This window comes from Capsicum annuum, unplaced genomic scaffold (assembly GCF_002878395.1).
Source record: "Capsicum annuum cultivar UCD-10X-F1 unplaced genomic scaffold, UCD10Xv1.1 ctg4452, whole genome shotgun sequence".
NCBI lineage: Eukaryota > Viridiplantae > Streptophyta > Magnoliopsida > Solanales > Solanaceae > Capsicum > Capsicum annuum.
In genome coordinates, this window is record NW_025852055.1 from 293,987 (window position 1) to 300,866 (window position 6,880).

At 35.8% G+C, this 6,880-nt stretch overlaps 1 long non-coding RNA gene across 1 annotated transcript in view; it reads right to left on the reverse strand.

The window, feature by feature from the left end:
- The window catches only part of LOC107841688, a 41,161-nt gene extending 39,467 nt beyond the window's left edge, over window positions 1-1,694 (reverse strand). Inside the window, exon 1 of the long non-coding RNA XR_007050107.1 lies at window positions 1,297-1,694. This is a non-coding gene — a long non-coding RNA (uncharacterized LOC107841688). The remainder of the gene's footprint in view (window positions 1-1,296) is intronic.
- Window positions 1,695-6,880: the final 5,186 nt, after the last annotated feature.

Consider the following 6,880-nt stretch of genomic DNA (forward strand, 5'->3'; position numbering starts at 1 on the left):
CATCAACTTTCTTGAAAGCATTTTGTGTGACAAAACACTTCTCTTCATTGAGTAATTCCCTAAAACAAACATTCAATGAGGGAGACGGGTCACGATGCATTAAATGGGAGAGAACACTCTCAAATTAAGAGCGTAACTTCATCAAAAATTGATCTTGCTTGCTTTGATCATGAACTTGTTGAATTATAGATAGAGATTCGGCTGCTATTTTGGAATAAACAATATCTGTAAATTAAGTCCATAAGTTCTAAAATCCATAAAAATAATCCTGAATAGAAAGAGTTCCTTGAGAGTAATTAGAAATTCCATACTCTAATTGAAAGAGTCGGGCACTATTTTCATGGTTGTAAACCTTTCACATTGCTTTAGTTATCTTGTAAGGCCTGATATTAAGAACAATAAGCGGGTCAATTTACCCTAAAAGCCATGTCATCACCCGTGCATATTTAACCTTCTATTCACCTAATTTTGTAGGATAAGTAAGAGCAGGATCGGCTCCATCTATTTGCCACAATGATCTTTTCCACTGACAAATAATTGAAATGGAAACTCCCATGAAGAAAACATCTTTCCAGTGAAACGATCACTGAATAATTCAAATAGTTATGAAGTCATATTTATGAAAGCTAGAAACACTGACTCAAAATGAATAACAAAAATGACCAAGATCAAAGTCCAAGGTTTTAATTGTCGAGGAACAATCAACAAAAAATCGAAATTTTCCAAAAAGACTAAAAGGAACCACAAATGAACTCTTTGAAAAAAGATAGCCAAGAGAAGGCTCTGATACCATGTCAATTTTCTGTTGAATGCCTCTCAATATTAAGATTCTTTCCATTAAATAGAAAATATTCAATGATTAATTCCCTAAAGATCCGCCTTCCTATCCCTAAAGATCAGCTTTTCAATTCTCAAAATCCACTATTCTATCCCTCCAAATCTGCTTTACTAAAGTCACTATTATTTTCTTTAACTACTAAATCAAATATATGTAATTACATGAATATACAATAATATATGGTTACATTAATATATACAATATTTACATCATGCTAACAACAAATACCAACCAATAGGATACATAAAGCCACAGTCAAACTGAAACAGTGGAACAAGATAGCAAAAACAAGCAACAGAAGATATATATCTATATATATATACATATATATCTATATATATATACATATATATATATATATACATATATATATATATAGAAGCTTTTACGTGTATTGAAAAGATTCAAGGGAATGTGGAAATCAAAGAGAGAGTGGAAAACAACAACAATGAGCATACCACTGATAGTCTGGCGAAGAATTTGAGAAATCCTTTCAACTGAGTATAAAAAGTACAAAGGGTATCCAAATATATATTGAGTTGAAAAGGGACATAGCTAATATACATAGAAAATTTACTGAAAAAGATTCTCCGGAAGGAAGTGAAGGACACAACTAGGATATTAAGTGAAGAAACTATCTGCAGCAAGAGCAAGGAAAATGTGGAGAGGTAGTGGACAAAATTGGTTTTTCAAAAGTTAAAAAGAATATAAGAAGACAAATGAAAGAAATGTGAATCCATTCACCCACACTTTACTCGCCCATAGTTTTTTATTTTAAATTTTATTATTTTTTTGTGGGGGGATGGGGGTGATCCCTGCCAGTCTCTGTAAGCTTCCAAAAATATACACGGAGTACATAAACCAAACAAGGATAAAATGTACGATGAGTGAACTCATCTGTGAGAACATATTAAAATAAGGACAACTAATAAACAAAGAAAAGAACTCTTCTCTAATGTTACATTTATTAAAGATGATCTTGTAGTGTAGTATAAAGATGATAACAAAAAAGGATTGTGGTCGAGTGGAAAGTAATTCGACATTATTAACCAGGGGACTTAGGTTTGGGTCCCTCCCACCTTTCCCCTCCCCCCTGTTGAGAATGATAGGAAGCAGTAAATAGAACTAGTTAGGTGTTGTAACAGAATTAGTTAGGAATTGTACAACTGTAAGTTTATGAGTAAGTGGAGCCTAGAGTGAGTTACCTAACTCATGTATATATATAGTTGAGAAGGCATTACTTGTAACTAAGATATTTTTGTTCAATACCTATTCTCTCTCTTTCTCTGAGTTCTCTCTTCCTTAATGTACTATTCCATTAAACTTGTACTCCATTACTGAGATTATAGACAAACTTCAGTATTGCTGATTACACTATCGTGAAAGCAATTATCATCTAGATCTGAGCTCTGTGTTCTTCTATCTCTAGTGTATTTCTGCGAGTACATTGTGTGCATTTGATTCATTCTTTGTTGCCTGTTACTCTACAGCTTTGTGTGCTCTATTCAATGGCTACTGAGGAAGGTGTTCATTAAAGTTCTGCTAGTACGTCAACTACTGCTCCTGCAAATTCTCCAATTTTTATTGATCGCGATTATACATTACATCTACAGCCCTGTGATTCTCCAGGTAGCACTCTAGTTTCCATACAACTATCTGGATCAGAAAATTATGCTCTATGGGGTTGTTATATGAAAATTGGCGTCTTAGGAAAATGTAAATTATGGTTTCTTGATGGTGTATATTCTAAGAATAAGTTTCCCCCTTACCTTCATGAGCTGTGGGAATGATGTAATGTCATTGTTCTCTCATGGATTATGAACTCAGTGAGCAAAGAGCTCTTAAGTTGATTTGTGTATGCCTGCAATGCTCAGAAAGTTTGGAAGGATCTGCAGGAACGATTTGAGAAAGTGGATGGATCCAGAATTTTCTATCTTCATAAGGAGATTACTACTTTGGCTCAGGGTACTATGTCTGTAGCTGCGTATTTCTCATGCATGAAGGAGCTCTGGGAGGAGTATGATTCCCTAATGCCCTGCCTTGGCTGTGACTGTGCAGAATCTAAGACTTATGCTACTCACTTTGAATATCAATGTTTGATGCAATTTCTCATAGGCCTTAATAAGTCATATAACCAGTATAGAAGGCAAATTATGATGGTGTATCCTCTTCCTAGTGTGAACAAAGCATATTAACTGGCTATATCTGAAGAGGGTCAGAGAATTATAGGGAAATCCAATTTAGTATAAGGGGGAAATGGTCACACATCTGATGAACTTTCTTTACTGAGCATCAACAAAGATGCAGTGTATGACAAAGGTTCTCAAGCCATGTCTGGTGCAGCAAATGCTCAGGTGTTTTTTAGCAGGAGTAAGGCACATTTCATCTCAAGGATCCAGATCTAAGAAGAGATGGAATAACCTTTACTGTGACTATTTCCATTTTACAGGTCATACCAAAGCTACCTACGACAAGCTTCGTGGCTATCCTACTGATTTTAAGGGAAAAAAGAGGAACACTTTTGAACCTGCAACAATAGCTCACTATGTAGGTAGTTACTCTAACAACACAAGGCATTTCCTGGTGGTTCTTTTACATGATATCAGTCTGCTTGTATAGGTAAAGGTGATGTGATGATTGCATCAACTAGCAATAATGCTAACCATCGAAATACAGCCTTAGGCACCACATTTACACCTGATCAATATATTCAAATCATTCAGTTACTTGAGAAGAGAAATGATGACAACTTAATATCTAGAGCTTCAGGTATGATGGTTGGACATCTAACTCAGTCTAGTAAAGTTAAGTGGATAATAGATACTGGTGCTTCAAAGCACATGGTTAATGACATAAACATGTTAACTAACCCCACCAAGCTGCTAAGTGCATCAAGTGATGGCAAAGTTCACTTACCTACATGAGAGTTTGCTAGTGTAAGACATATAGGAAACTCATAAGTACTTAAAGGGTGTAAGATCAAAGAAGTACCGTATATTTCCGAATTTAAGTCCAATTTTGTTGTTTGTTTTAAAGCTTAGAAAATAGTTGAATTATTGTGAAAGATTTTATCCCAATTTCTGCCTCTTCCAGGACCTCTTCAATGGGAAAGTGAAGGGTATTGGAAAATTGGGGAATGATCTATATGGGTTGAATGCTGACTATTTTGTGAAGAATCCTGGTAATCAACCAGTTGCAGGAAATAATACTAAGTCATTTGCAGTAGAAGCCCCTTCAGAAGAAATAAGTCTCTTTTTATGGCATAAGAGACTTGGTCATGCGCCATTTAATATTAAACTGAACTGTTTTAAAAATGTAAAACTTCATAAGAACTCTACTGAGCATTGTACTGTCTGTTCTTTGGGCAAGCAATCTAGACTTTCTTTTCCTTTTAGCACTACATCTACTACTGCTTGCTTTCAATTATTGCATGGTGATCCTACAATGTCCCAACTCATGATGGAAAGAGGTACTTTCTCACCTTGGTTGATGATTTCTCCAGGTATACTTGGTTATTTATACTTGGATCCAAAGCAGAAGTTATAGTTGCTCTGAAAAACTTCTTTCTAATGGTTAAAAATGTGTTTCTCTCTTCCATAAAGATCCTTAGGTCTAACAATGGGAGTGAATTCTTTAATTCCCAAGTAAATGATCTACTACTGTCCTTGGGCATCATTCATCAGAGTTCTTGTGTCTACACACCCCAACGAAATGGGGTAGTGAAAAAAAAACATAAATATATCTTGGATGTTGCTAGGTCTCTGAGCTTCCAATCCAGTGTACCCTTAAGGTTTTGGGGTGAATGTGTCAAAAAAGTAATATACTTGATCAATATTTTACCATCCTCACTTTTGAATGGAAAAATACCCTGTGAAGTAATGTATAGCACTCCAACAACACTTGAGCATTTAAAAGTTTTCGGTTTACTAGCTTATGCCACTCAGGTAAGGCCAAGTGACAAGTTCTCTTCAAGAGCTATTCCAGCTGTATTTCTTAGTTACTCCTCACCGCGAAAGGGTTATAGATTATTTGATATTCATAGTAAAAACTTTTTTATCAATAGAGATGTGGTGTTTAAGGAGGACATTTTTCCTTCTAAACATCTTTCTCCATCTTCTACTCCTGCATTTTTTGTCTTACACTATAAGGTGCAGAACTTTGAGATACATACCGTGTACCTTCTCATATTGAGGAACCTACTTTGTCTGGACTTCAGGGTTTCTCTGCTTCTTTTCAAAATACTACCGAAGATACAACTATAGTTCACTATTCATCTTTTGCTCCCTCTCACAATCAGACTACTGACGTTGTTGGCGTCCCTACACCCTTACTAAGTCCTTCTCAAATTAGTTCTGATGGCATCATTGAGGCAGTTGCTGCTCCTGAGATAAAAAATTCCTTTAGAACTAGTAAACTGCCTATTTGTATTTGGGATGATGTGGTTAAACATGGTAATAAATCCTGTCCCTATCCAATCTCCAATCATGTCAATTACACCTCTTTATCTCCTACATATAGTGTTGTATTGGTAGCTTATTCATCTATTCCAGAACCAATGTTGTACTCTAAAGCTGCAGCTGACCCATAGTAGATTACATCTATGCAATTAGAGATAACTTCTTTAGAAGGTAATCAAACTTGGAGTATAGTTGATCTTCCTTCTGGTAAGCATCCTATTGGTTGTAAATGGGTGTTTAAGGTCAAGTATTTATCTTCAGGTGCATTGGTGGTAAATGGGTTTTTAAGGTCAAGATCCTCTAGAACCAGTAAAACACCTATTTGGCTTCGAGATTATGTGGTTAAACATGGTAATAAATCCTGTACCTATCCACAATCTAATCATGTCAATTACACCTCTTTATCTCCTATATATGGTGATACATTAGCAATTTATTCATCTATTCCAAAACCAAAGTCATTCTCTAAAGCTGCAGCTGACCCAAAGTAGATTGCAACTATGCAATCAGAGATAACTGCTTTAGAAGCTAATCACACTGGGAGTATAGTTGATCTTCCTCCTGGTAAGAATCATATTTGTTATAAATGGGTGTTTAAGGTCAAGTATTTAGCTTCAGGTGCTATTGAGCGGTACAAGGCCAGACTTGTAGCTAAAGGTTTCAGTCAGAAGATAGCGCTGGACTATTCAAAGACCTTCTCTCCTGTTGCTAAAATGGTGACAATCACATCAGTGTTAGCTATTGGAGCCTCCAAAAACTGGTTTATTTTCCAAATGGATGTTCATAATGCCTTTCTACAAGGTGATCTTCTTGAAAATATATATAAGGTCATCCCATAAGGTTTTTGCAGGCAGGGAGACTCTGGTAAAGAATGCAAGCTGTACAAGTCATTATATGGGCTTAAACAAGCCCCAAGGCAGTGGAATGTTAAGTTAACCACAGCCTTGTTGCAACTGCGATTTGTTCAAAGTCATTATGACTATTCACTCTTCACAAAGAGGGACGAAAGTAATCCTGTTGTGATAATCTAATTCACAAGAAAAGGACTGATCTAAGAATAAAGTTCAAGATGAAAGACTTGGGTGAGTTGAAGTTCTTTCTAGGCATAGAATTTTCCAGATCCATAGCAGGTATTGTGATGAGCCAAATAAAATATGCTCTAGAATTTATATTTGAACTGGGATTGAGTGGAGCAAAATCTTCTTTATCCTCTCTTGAAGCAAATTTAAAACTGCCATCTAAAGAATATGATACTCATGTGCAAGACTGCAGAACCTCTGAAGACAAACCATTAGTAGATATTGGAAGCTATCAAAGATTTGTGGTAAGATTATAGTATCTTACATTGACAAGGGTTGATAAATCCTTTGTACTTCAAGTTCTGAGTCAGTATTTGCATGCACCAAAGGAGTCACACATGGAAGCTGCTCTGAGGGTAGTGAGGTATATATAATCTGCATCAGGACTAGGATTACTTATGCCGTTAGATAATACTAATATACACAGTATGTATTGTGACGCAGATTCAGTTACTGGTTACTTAGTTAGGTTTGGAGAGGCCATGGTATCATGGAAGTCCAAGAAG